Here is a 14,765-nt window from a genome sequence, read left to right on the forward strand (position 1 = left end):
GGTTTATATTTAACATATATTTCTAAAATAGTAATAAGCAGTTTGTTGTGCTATCAGGTATAATTGATCATGATGAACGGACATCAAAACCCTTTGGTCAAATTGACGTTCAATAATGAGACAATCCATTCCCACCATCAACAAGGTCATGTGCACAACTCTTAGCGACAGAAGCTAATGCAGCACCCTGGGATGTTTACAGCGCTATCTGCTAGCTAGAGGAATGAGCACTGTGCTCAACAATGCCTGCTAACGTGGGTTAAAATAGCACATTGTCACATATATAAAACAATGTTAAATATTTAGACACAACCACTGAAAATTACTAATTAGAACTATTTACACTTGCAAAAAAAGTGTAAGGAAGATGAATAATTTAAGTAGAACGGGCCCTACATTTTTATGTTCGCTACAACAAATATTCATGTTCAAGTAACTTCATTACAGTTCAGAATACATCATGCAATTTAGTTTTTAAAAGTTTATAAAACACAAAACTGTTAAGTATTTACAACTTAAAATGATAACCATTACTTTAAGTATTGAACACTGAAATACTTTGAGTTGGGTTACTCGAATGGTTCTTGACAACAGGTTCCTACCAAAAATGGAGTTAGCAGAACTACACTGAACAAAAATATAAATGCAACATGTTTAATGAGCTGCGATTTTTGATCCCCAAAATGTTCCATACGCACCAACAGCTTATTTCTCTGAAATTTGTGTAACCACGCCAACCCAGGACCTCCACATCAGGCTTCTTCACCAACAGGATCATCTGAGACCAGCCACCCAGACGGCTGATGAAACTGTGGGTTTGTACAACCAAAGAAGTTCTGCACAAACTGTCAGAAACTGTCTCAGGAAAGTTAATCTGTGTGTTCGTCGTCCTTACCAGGGTCTTGACCTGACTGCAGTTTGGTGTCGTAACAGACTTCAGTGGGGAAATTCTTACCTTCCATAGCCTCTGGCACGCTGGAGAAGTGTGCTCTTCACAGATGAATCCCGGTTTCAACTGTACCGGGCAGATGACAGACAGTGTGTATGGTGTCGTCCGGGCGAGCGGTTTGGTGATGTAAACGTTGTGAACAGAGTGCCCCATGGGGGCGGTGAGGTTATGGTATGGGGAGGCATAAGCTACGAACAATGAACACAATTGCACTTCATCAAAGGCAATTTGAATGCGCAGAGATAACGTGACGAGATCCTGAGGCCCAGTGTCGTGCCATTCATCCGTCGCCATCACCTCATGTTTCAGCATGATAATGCACAGCCCCATGTCGCAAGGATCTGTACACAATTCCTGGAAGCTGAAAATGTCCTAGTTCTTGGCCTGCATACTCATCAGACATGTCACCTATTGAGCATGTTTGGGATGCTCTGGATCGACAGCGTGTTCTAGTTCTCGGCAATATCCATCAACTTCTCACAGTCATTGAAGAGGAGTGGGGACAACATCCCTCAGGCCACAATCAACAGCCTGATCAACTCTATGCAAAGGAGATGTGTCGCGCTGCATGAGGCAAATGGCGGTCACACCGATACTGACTGGTTTTCTGATCCACAGCTCTACTTTTTCTTTAAGGTATCTGTGACCAACAGATGCATATCTGTATTCCCAATCATGTGAAATCTATAGATTAGTGACAAATGTATTTATTTCAATTGACTGATTTCCTCATATGAACTGTTCCTCAGTAAGTTCTTAGATATTGTTGCATGTTGCGTTTATATTGTGTTCAGTGTAATTACGTTTTACAGTTCACCAATTACAAAAGGCATCAAACATCAACCAGGCATGTGTAACGGATGTGAAACGGCTAGCTTAGTTAGCGGTGCGCGCTAAATAGCGTTTCAATCGGTGACGTCACTTGCTCTGAGACCTTGAAGTAGTAGTTCCCCTTGCTCTGCAAGGGCCGTGGCTTTTGTGGAGCGATGGGTAATGATGCTTCGTGGGTGTCAGTTGTTGATGTGTACAGATGGTCCCTGGTTCGCGCCCGGGTATGGGCGAGGGGACGGTCTAAAGTTATTCTGTTACACATGATTGCACAAATAATTTTAAGAACCAAGAGATACTTTATATATGTCACACATGCACACTAATACACACCTCCCACTTCAACCCAATACACCAGAGTGAACTTTCACCGGGGAACCCTTCATTCAACTTCCACCGGGGAACCCTTCATTCAACTTCCTCCATAATATTTGTTATCTACTGTATATAGGCTACTGTATTCAAACTCTGGGTGAGTTTCCAAAATTCATAAATAGACTTCATGAGCTTCATATTATCTTTCCGTGTAACTGTCATGTAATTAGTATGTTTAAACCATAAAACATGCTAATAATTTGAGCAGTTGAGAGTGAGGTAAAGGTTAAGGTTGGATTTTGAAACTAGAGAGCAATAATGAAAACACACATCGTTCCCCTATAATGACATTTGTCTGACTCCTTGTCAGTTTGTCCTCTCCCTCTTTCCAGCTGAGGTAGGCACAATCTGCTATTAAACGGATTTCATTGGCCACATCACCATGAAGTGCATCAACATCAAGCATGTGAAGCAGGTAGACATTTATTGTCATGAATCTTGCCCTGGATGCAGATCTGAGCGATTTCCCTGGCGGGGCCATTTGCAAAGTCAAAATTGGCTATATTGTAAAAATTAATGAAAACAAACATTTGATCATTTAACTTTAATTGAAATGTAGACGTTATGGTTAGCAGTGTGGTTAAGGTTAGGTTTAACCCTGCAGAGCTGCCTCCAGGGCAAGATTCATGACAATAAATGCCAACCAGCGCATGAGAACCCTAATATTTATTTATACTACAATTTACCATGTTTGTCTGTTTGCTGAAACCACCATTATCTCGAACAAACCATTTACCATAGTACTCTACTCACACTTTCAATATGAGTTTTGCACACATTTCATTTGAATTTTTATGTCCATGTGCCTTGTTTCGATTGATGAGAGAACAGAGTGTCTGGGCGCAGCCCCATTAACTACAGTGATTGGATGAGGCATGTGATAAGGGGAGGTGCAGCATGTTAATGCAGGCTATGATCAGCAACGCAGAGGTCAAGACAAGTCGACTGGTGGACAGAGGTCAAGACAGACCGACTGGTGGACAGAGGTCAAGACAGACCGACTGGTGGACAGAGGTCAAGACAGGCCGACTGGTGGACGGAGGTCAAGATAGGCCGACTGGTGGACAGAGGTCAAGACAGACCGACTGGTGGACAGAGGTCAAGACAGGCCGACTGGTGGATAGAGGTCAAGACAGGCCGACTGGTGGACAGAGGTCAAGACAGACTGACTGGTGGACAGATGTCAAGACAGGCCGACTGGTGGACAGAGGTCAAGACAAGTCGACTGGTGGACAGAGGTCAAGACAGACCGACTGGTGGACAGAGGTCAAGACAGGCCGACTTGGGGACAGAGGTCAAGACAGGCTGACTGGTGGACAGAGGTCAAGACAGACCAACTGGTGGACAGAGGTAAAGACAGACCGACTGGTGGACAGAGGTCAAGACAGACCCGACTGGTGGACAGAGGTCAAGACAGGCCGACTGGTGGACAGAGGTCAAGACAGGCCGACTGGTGGACAGAGGTCAAGACAGACCGACTGGTGGACAGAGGTCAAGACAGACCGACTGGTGGACAGAGGTCAAGACAGACCGACTGGTGGACAGAGGTCAAGACAGACCGACTGGTGGACAGAGGTCAAGACAGACTGACTGGTGGACAGAGGTCAAGACAGGCCGACTGGTGGAAAGAGGGACAGGCAGATAAACAGGCAGGCAGGCAAACAGACAGACAGAGAGGCAGACAGACAGACGGACCGAGAGACAAAGAGAGGCAGACAGACAGACAGACAGATAGACAGAGAGAGGCAGACAGACAGATAGACAGAGAGAGGCAGACAGACAGACGGACAGATAGACAAAGAGAGGCAGACAGATAGACAGAGAGAGGCAGACAGAGAGGCAGACAGATAGACAAAGAGAGACAGACAGACAGACAGAGAGGCAGACAGATAGACAGAGAGAGGCAGACAGACAGACAGAGAGAGGCAGACAAACACAGCAGTCAGGCACGTAACTTAGGCAAGTAAAAACATTTTACACCAATTCCTTGAAACCGACTGTGTGAGGCAGTACAGTAGTACAGTACACGTGTACTGTAGACAGGAATGTTGACTAAAGCACAACAGGGATGTTTCCCTTCCATGGCGTGGAGGTTCACCGTCAGGTTGTGTGTGTATAGGACATGGGAGAATGTCACCTTGGTGAAGGGGGTGGCGCGTGGCTTTAGATCTAATCAAGGGGTGTTTATAAATGTTTGTGATGAGCTTACGACAGCCTGTGAGACCCGGCATCACAGAGGCAGAGATAAAAATAGCAATTCAGGTGTGTGATGAGTGACTTAGTATGCACGCTGTCCCTGCCTCAAGGACACTTCTGTGTTGGAGAGTTGCTGCTTCATCGCTTGACCAGAGAAAAGTGTCTACCTCTGTCTGTCTGTCTCTGTCTGCCTGCACTGAAGTGGACAGTGACTAAAAGCCCTACAGTTATTATCATAGCTTCTGATTCCTGTCAGCAACATAAAGACAGAGGTTTACTAACCTTCTGTCTGCCTTGGAAGAAGAGACGTAACCACACTGAAATAGCTGAAAAGCTATCAGAGTAAAGTTTGTTCAGTGCAGAGGTATAAACACAGACATTGTTCATGACTTGTCTTGGTTTCTCCCTGGATATCCAATGTATTCCACACAGCCTTGATTAAAATCTCATTGAATGACGACTGTTTTCAGAATCACCTTTATTCAACAAGTACATTTACACACACTCAGAAGTGTACTTGGTGATATGATGCTACTAGTGATGGACAACACACTCAGAATGTTACTTGGTGATATGATGCTACTAGTGATGGACAACACACTCAGAATGTTACTTGGTGATATGATGCTACTGGTGATGGACAACATACTCAGAAGTGTACTTGGTGATATGATGCTACTAGTGATGGACAACACACTCAGAAGTGTACTTGGTGATATGATGCTACTAGTGATGGACAACACACTCAGAATGTTACTTGGTGATATGATGCTACTGGTGATGGACAACATACTCAGAAGTGTACTTGGTGATATGATGCTACTAGTGATGGACAACACACTCAGAATGTTACTTGGTGATATGATGCTGCTAGTGATGGACAACACACTCAGAATGTTACTTGGTGATATGATGCTACTAGTGATGGACAACACACTCAGAATGTTACTTGGTGATATGATGCTACTAGTGATGGACAACACACTCAGAATGTTACTTGGTGATATGATGCTACTAGTGATGGACAACACACTCAGAATGTTACTTGGTGATATGATGCTACTGGTGATGGACAACATACTCAGAAGTGTACTTGGTGATATGATGCTACTAGTGATGGACAACACACTCAGAATGTTACTTGGTGATATGATGCTACTGGTGATGGACAACATACTCAGAAGTGTACTTGGTGATATGATGCTACTAGTGATGGACAACACACTCAGAATGTTACTTGGTGATATGATGCTACTAGTGATGGACAACACACTCAGAATGTTACTTGGTGATATGATGCTACTGGTGATGGACAACATACTCAGAAGTGTACTTGGTGATATGATGCTACTAGTGATGGACAACACACTCAGAATGTTACTTGGTGATATGATGCTGCTAGTGATGGACAACACACTCAGAATGTTACTTGGTGATATGATGCTACTAGTGATGGACAACACACTCAGAATGTTACTTGGTGATATGATGCTACTAGTGATGGACAACACACTCAGAAGTGTACTTGGTGATATGATGCTGCTAGTGATGGACAACACACTCAGAATGTTACTTGGTGATATGATGCTGCTAGTGATGGACAACACACTCAGAAGTGTACTTGGTGATATGATGCTACTAGTGATGGACAACACACTCAGAATGTTACTTGGTGATATGATGCTACTGGTGATGGACAACATACTCAGAAGTGTACTTGGTGATATGATGCTACTAGTGATGGACAACACACTCAGAAGTGTACTTGGTGATATGATGCTACTAGTGATGGACAACACACTCAGAATGTTACTTGGTGATATGATGCTACTAGTGATGGACAACACACTCAGAATGTTACTTGGTGATATGATGCTACTGGTGATGGACAACATACTCAGAAGTGTACTTGGTGATATGATGCTACTAGTGATGGACAACACACTCAGAAGTGTACTTGGTGATATGATGCTACTAGTGATGGACAACACACTCAGAATGTTACTTGGTGATATGATGCTACTAGTGATGGACAACACACTCAGAATGTTACTTGGTGATATGATGCTACTGGTGATGGACAACATACTCAGACAACATACTTATATAAAACTAGTTAGAGTGAGCATAGAGTTATAAGAGGATGAGCAGTGGATATACAGTGAATAAATAGTGGATATACAGTTAATATACAGTGGACATACAAATATACAGTGGATTCGGAAAGCATTCAGACCCCTAGACTTTTTCCACATTTTTTTACATATTCCAACATGGATTAAATACAAAGAAATCCTCTTCAATCTACACAAAATACCCCATAATGAAAAAGCTAAAATAGTTGTTATACATTTTTGCAAATGTATTAAATATAAAAAACTAAAATATTACATTTACATAAGTATTCAGACCCTTTACTCAGTACTTTGTTGAAGCACCTTTGGCAGCGATTACAGCCTACAAGCTTGGCACACCTGTATTTGGGGAGTTTCTCCAATTATTCTCTGTAGATCCTCTCAAGCTTAGGTTGGATAGGGAGCGTCACTGCGCAGCTATTTTCAGGTCTCTCCAGAGATGTTAAATTGGGTTCAAGTCCGAGCTCTGGCTGGGGAACATTCAGAGAGATCCTGAACGCTCTGGAGCAGGTTTTCATCAAGGATCTCTCTGAATTTTGCTACATTAATCTTTCCCTCGATACTGACTAGTCTTCCAGTCCCTGCCGCTGAAAAACATCCCCCATAGCATGATGCTGCCACCAAAAATTAAAAACAAAAAATAATAATAATTTATAAAGCCCTTCTTACATCAGCTGATATCTCAAAGTGCTGTACAGAAACCCAGCTTAAAACCCCAAACAGCAAGCAATGCAGGTGAAGCATGGTGGCGGCTAGGAAAAACTCCCTAGAAAGGCCAGAACCTAGGAAGAAACCTAGAGAGGAACCAGGCAATGAGGGGTGGCCAGTCCTCTTCTGGCTGTGCCACCATGCTTCACCGTAGGGATGATGCCAGGTTTCCTCTAGATGTTACGCTTGGCATTCAGGCCAAAGAGTTCAATCTTGGTTTCATCAGAACAGGGATTTTTAAATCCTTTAGGTGCCTTTTGGCAAACTTCAAGCGGGCTGTCATGTGCCTTTTACTGATGAGTGGCTTCCGTTTGGCCACTCTACCAGAAAAACCTGCTCCGACAAGCAGTGTCAACTGTGGGACCTTATATAGACAGGTGTGTGACTTTCCAAATCATGTCCAATCACTTGAATTCACCACAGGTGGACTCCAATCAAGTTGTAGAAACATCTCAAGGATGATCAATGGAAACAGGATGCACCTGAGCTCAATTTTGAGTCTCATAGCAAATGGTCTGAATACGTATGTAAATAACATATTTCTTTTTTTAAATTTTTATACATTCGCAAACATTTTTAAAAACCTGTTTTCGATTTGTCATTATGGGGTATTGTGTGTGTGTAGATTGATGAGGAAAACAATTCATTTAATCACGTTGAGAACAAGGCTGTAACACAACCAAATGTGGAAAAAAAGGGGTCTGAATACTTTCCCGAATGCATATACAGTGGATATACAAATATACAGTGGATATACAAATATACAGTGAATATACAAATATACAGTGGATAAATAAATATACAGTGAATATACAAATATACAGTGGATATACAGTGAATATACAAATATACAGTGGATATACAAATATACAGTGGATAAACAAATATACAGTGAATATACAAATATACAGTGGATATACAAATATACAGTGGATAAATAAATATACAGTGAATATACAAATATACAGTGGATAAACAGTGAATATACAAATATACAGTGGATAAACAGTGAATATACAAATATACAGTGGATATACAGTGAATATACAAATATGCAGTGAATATACAAATATACAGTGGATATACAAATATACAGTGGATATACAAATATACAGTGGATATACAAATATACAGTGGATATACAGTGGAAATACAAATATACAGTGGATATATAGTGGATATAAAAATATACAGTGGATATACAAATATACAGTGGATATACAAATATACAGTGAATATACATTTGATATACAGTGGATAAACAGTGAATATACATTGGATATACATTTGATATACAGTGGATATAAAGTTGATATACAGTGGATATACATTTGATATACAGTTGATATACAAATATACAGTGGATATATAGTGGAAATACAAATATACAGTGGATATATAGTGGAAATACAAAATATATACAGTGGATATGAAATTGATATATAGTGGATATACAAATATACAGTTGATATACAGTGGACATACAAATATATTGTGGATATACAGTGGATATGAAGTTGATATACAAATATACAGTGGATCTACACATTTACAGTGAATATACAAATATACAGTGGATATACAGTGGATATACAAATATACAATGGATATACAGTTGATATACAAATATACAGTTGATATACAGTGGAATTACAAATATACAGTGGATATACGGTGGATATACAATTGATATGCAAATATACAGTGTATATACAAATATACAGTGGATCTACACATTTACAGTGAATATACAAATATACAGTGGATATACAGTGGATATACAAATATACAATGGATATACAGTTGATATACAAATATACAGTTGATATACAGTGGAATTACAAATATACAGTGGATATACGGTGGATATACAATTGATATGCAAATATACAGTGTATATACAAATATACAGTTGATATACAGTGGATCTAGAAATATACAGCAGATATACAGTTGATATACAGTGGATATACAAATATACACTGGATACACAGTTGATATACAGTGGACATACATTGGCTATACAAATATAGTGGATATACAGTTGATATTCAAATATACAGTTGATATACAGTGGATATACAGTGGAAATACAAATATAGTGGATATACAGTTGATATTCAAATATACAGTTGATATACAGTGGATATACAAATATACAGTTGATATACAGTGGATATAGAAATATACAGCAGATATACAGTTGATATACAGTGGATATACAAATATACCGTGGATATACAGTGGATATACAGTGGAAATACAAATATAGTGGATATACAGTTGCTATTCAAATATACAGTTGATATACAGTGGATATACAAATATACAGTGGAATTACAAATATACAGTTGATATACCGTGGACATACAGTGGATATACAAATATACAGTGGATATACACATTTGCAGTATAACAGGTTCCTTATCTTGTGCCGTCTTTTGTTTATCTCCCTGGCACATTTTGGAAGTGCTATGAGCCTATGCTCCTTTTGTATTCCTACTTAGCCTTAATGAGACAGAGAGAAATATATGGGTTTGTTCGCAATTGAACCCAATGGAGACACAGGCACCACTATAAGCACCATTATATCACCAAGCCAGAGTGGCATTCTCTGGCACTAAATCTGCAGCTGAAATGAAGAGACCCAAACATTGTGATCCGCACTCTGTGAATAATTGATAGCAACAAACAAACACAATCAAAGAGCTTCCTTATCGACACCAGAATGAAAAAGGCCATGGAGTTGATTCAGGAGTTACGGGTACCTTCCACTTTAATCTCGGGTAAACAGAAGCTTTATGAAGTGTCGAGACTTGTTTTGTAAGGCGCATGCACAAGTACATTTATTACTGACATAATGACCTCTGTGGAGTCAGTAGAAGATGTTTTTCATCGAGGTTCTCTACATAGGGAACGCTATGGGCCCAAGTCAAAAGTATTCACTGTATAGTGAATAGGATGTCATCTCAGACACCTCCAGAGAAAAGAGGCTGGCAGCATTTCTTTGGGAACCAATCAAACTGCTATGAGATTGATACACTACAGAACATCACAATGGTAAAAATCACAAGGGGAATACATTGGTTGTCTGCTATAGAGACATAAAATATATTGAAGTTCCAGGTGTACCAAGATGTGTAAGGAGAAGTTGCCTCTAGACACTGATCTTGGTTCAGTTTGGCAATTTCCCCACAAATAGTTAGGGTTAGGATTGGGGGAGGGGAAGCTGATCCTAGACCTGCACCTAGGGGAAACTTCACCCCGGAGTGTGACAACAGACGTGTCGACTTCAGCATTACCATGCTACAGATCCTAGTCAGGGAGGACAACATATTGATAGAGACAAGAGAGATGGGTGACAGCTTATCAAAGATCAAACTGAGATGCGGGAGACAGAGACACAAATTGTTCTTATACAGCCCTAGTTCACTATCAGAGCGTGACTGTGATATGTGTTAAGTAAGGGTGTTGAACTCCTGCTGGCTTCATCAATAACATGTTGTACCTAATGGCCTCCTCTACATGATGTAGACTGCTCTTCCACAACATGGTCACTCTGCTGTCAAATGTTATAACTGTGCTGCCCAGAGGCACAGATGTTGTTTTCTTCTTCTTTTTTCGTTCCTCTCTCTTTCCCTTGAGAGAAGCCTAGCCCCTCAGGCGGGGGATTGAACTGAAACGTAGAGATGAGCCTCTCATGGGTAATGATCCAGGAGTAACTCTCGACCATAAGGTGAGAGTCAAGGATGGTTGGAAATTTCAAGAGGCAATGAGGCACGAGACGTTTCCCATGGTCCAGTTTAGATCAATGGAGCTGTCCACTAAACCTGTGCTGAAACAAGGCTCTGCTCCAAGACAATCTCTGCCAGTTTCTCAGGGCTAGGAGAGGGAGCTGTTCACTAAACCTGTGCTGAAACAAGGCTCTGCTCCAACACAATCTCTGCCAGTCTCTCAGGGCTAGGAGAGGGAGCTGTTCACTAAACCGGTGCTGAAACAAGGCTCTGCTTCAACACAATCCCTGCCAGTCTTTTTTTTTTTTTATTAAATTTTTTATTTCACCTTTATTTAACCAGGTAGGCTAGTTGAGAACAAGTTCTCATTTGCAACTGCGACCTGGCCAAGATAAAGCATAGCAGTGTGAACAGACAACACAGAGTTACACATGGAGTAAACAATTAACAAGTCAATAACACAGTAGAAAACAAAGGGGAGTCTATATACATTGTGTGCAAAAGGCATGAGGAGGTAGGCGAATAATTACAATTTTGCAGATTAATAACACTGGAGTGATAAATGATCAGATGGTCATGTACAGGTAGAGATATTGGTGTGCAAAAGAGCAGAAAAGTAAATAAATAAAAACAGTATGGGGATGAGGTAGGTAAAAATGGGTGGGCTATTTACCGATAGACTATGTACAGCTGCAGCGATCGGTTAACTGCTCAGACAGCAGATGTTTGAAGTTGGTGAGGGAGATAAAAGTCTCCAACTTCAGCGATTTTGGCAATTCGTTCCAGTCACAGGCAGCAGAGAACTGGAACGAAAGGCGGCCAAATGAGGTGTTGGCTTTAGGGATGATCAGTGAGATACACCTGCTGGAGCGCGTGCTACGGATGGGTGTTGCCATCGTGACCAGTGAACTGAGATAAGGCGGAGCTTTACCTAGCATGGACTTGTAGATGACCTGGAGCCAGTGGGTCTGGCGACGAATATGTAGCGAGGGCCAGCCGACTTGAGCATACAAGTCGCAGTGGTGGGTGGTATAAGGTGCTTTAGTGACAAAACGGATGGCACTGTGATAAACTGCATCCAGTTTGCTGAGTAGAGTGTTGGAAGCAATTTTGTAGATGACATCGCCGAAGTCGAGGATCGGTAGGATAGTCAGTTTTACTAGGGTAAGTTTGGCGTCGTGAGTGAAGGAGGCTTTGTTGCGGAATAGAAAGCCGATTCTTGATTTGATTTTCGATTGGAGATGTTTGATATGAGTCTGGAAGGAGAGTTTACAGTCTAGCCAGACACCTAGGTACTTATAGATGTCCACATATTCAAGGTCGGAACCATCCAGGGTGGTGATGCTGGTCAGGCGTGCGGGTGCAGGCAGCGAACGGTTGAAAAGCATGCATTTGGTTTTACTAGCGTTTAAGAGCAGTTGGAGGCCACGGAAGGAGTGTTGTATGGCATTGAAGCTCGTTTGGAGGTTAGATAGCACAGTGTCCAAGGACGGGCCGGAAGTATATAGTATATAGGGAACGTCTCTCAGGACTAGGAGAGGGAGCTGTTCACTAAACCGGTGCTGAAACAAGGCTCTGCTTCAACACAATCCCTGCCAGTCTCTCAGGACTAGGAGAGGGAGCTGTTCACAAAACCAGTGCGGAATCACAGAGCTGTTGGCTCAGGCTGTCACTCCTACCTTGCTTTAAAACAGCGGAGGACCGCTTGAATGCCTTCATCACTATCCACATTTCTGGACCTGGACATGAGATATAATCAAATAAAATGGACACAAAACAATATGCAACTGTTACTGAATTTTTAAAGTCCATTTCAAATCATGATGTTTGGAGTACCAGCACTAAACAGCAGAGGTCTCCCTTATATGTCAACTGCCTGGCTCATTAGGAGGTTGAATACACAAGGCAGTTCACACCAGGTAAAGAGATGTCAACATGTCAGAACCAGCTTTGATGTTCACAGATGCCATCAGATATCTGCTTGTTAAGTTAACAGACGAACAGACTACAGCAAGTTATAGATCAGTATGTGGACTATTTTTTGCATATTAATGTATCTTTTGATGTAGCCAGGAGATGTTGCTGAGCTCTGGGACTCTGTCTATATCCTCTGAGGTTATAGCACATGAAACCTCCGAGTCATGTCTCCTTTGGTGAGTGTGTGAACTTTGTTAGTGTCCAAATTCTTGACTCTGTGTGTGTGTGTGTGTGTGTGTGTGTGTGTGTGTGTGTGTGTGTGTGTAGTGTACTAGGGTCAATATCCCTGCAGTAGTGACTGAATAATAATAGTGAGCTACAGATTACTTAAAGTTGTGTCACAGGGAATCGAACAGTGCTTTAATCAATCGGACATTGACCTTAGAGAGGACCTATCACCTGACCTTAGAGAGGACCTATGACCTGACCTTAGAGAGGATCTATCACCTGACCTTAGAGAGGACCTGTCACCTGACCTTAGAGAGGACCTATCACCTGACCTTAGAGAGGAGCTATCACCTGACCTTAGAGAGGAGCTATCACCTGACCTTAGAGAGGATCTATCACCTGACCTTAGAGAGGACCTGTCACCTGACCTTAGAGAGGACCTATCACCTGACCTTAGAGAGGAGCTATCACCTGACCTTAGAGAGGAGCTATCACTTGACCTTAGAGAGGAGCTATCACCTGACCAGAGAGGAGCTATCACCTGTCCTTAGAGAGGACCTATCACCTGACCTTAGAGAAGACCTATCACCTGTCCTTAGAGAGGACCTATCACCTGTCCTTAGAGAGGACCTGACACCTGTCCTTAGAGAGGAGCTATCACCTGACCTTGGAGAGGAGTTATAACCTGTCCTTAGAGAGGACCCTCACCTGTCCTATCACCTGTCCTCCTGACCAAAGAACAATGACACAGCAACAAAACGACACACACAGACTGGCAACATGTCATGAGACACACACACACACACACACACACACAAATTAACATGCATACACACACAAACAAATTAACACAAACACAAAGATCCACACACAGATGTGACTATATGTGTTTCCAGCTCGTGAGAAAGCCATACCTTCTGGTAACTAAAACGTGTATGTTTGCTTGCATCAATTCCTGGGAAATGTCCTTAGGATACATGCCAAACACTCTATTCCCTAATGCACTCCTTTTAAGTAGTGGTCTCATAAGGCTCTGGTCAAAAGTAGTGCACTATATAGGGAATAGGGTGCCATTTGGGATACAGTTACAGCCTTAGTCTCTGCATTGGCTTTGCATGATTAATGGATCACCTTGCAGACTGGTGACCGTATCTGCTGCTGCTTGTCAACTGAAGCAGCGGGATGCATTTGGAGAGGACCGTAACAGAGAGGAGAGGACCTAACAGAGAGGAGAGGACCTAACAGAGAGGAGAGGACCGTAACAGAGAGGAGAGGACCTAACAGAGAGGAGAGGACCTAACAGAGAGGAGAGGACCGTAACAGAGAGGAGAGGACCTAACAGAGAGGAGAGGACCTAACAGAGAGGAGAGGACCCAACAGAGAGGAGAGAACCGTAACAGAGAGGAGAGGACCGTAACAGAGAGGACCGTAACAGAGAGGACCGTAACAGAGAGGAGAGGACCTAACAGAGAGGAGAGGACCTAACAGAGAGGAGAGGACCCAACAGAGAGGAGAGAACCGTAACAGAGAGGAGAGGACCGTAACAGAGAGGAGAGGACCGTAACAGAGAGGAGAGGACCTAACAGAGAGGAGAGGACCTAACAGAGAGGAGAGGATGTAACAGAGAGGAGAGGACCGTAACAGAGAGGAGAGGACCGTAACAGAGAGAGAGGATGTAACAGAGAGGACCGTAAC

The sequence above is a fragment of the Oncorhynchus tshawytscha genome, linkage group LG04 (assembly GCF_018296145.1).
Source record: "Oncorhynchus tshawytscha isolate Ot180627B linkage group LG04, Otsh_v2.0, whole genome shotgun sequence".
Taxonomy (NCBI): domain Eukaryota; kingdom Metazoa; phylum Chordata; class Actinopteri; order Salmoniformes; family Salmonidae; genus Oncorhynchus; species Oncorhynchus tshawytscha.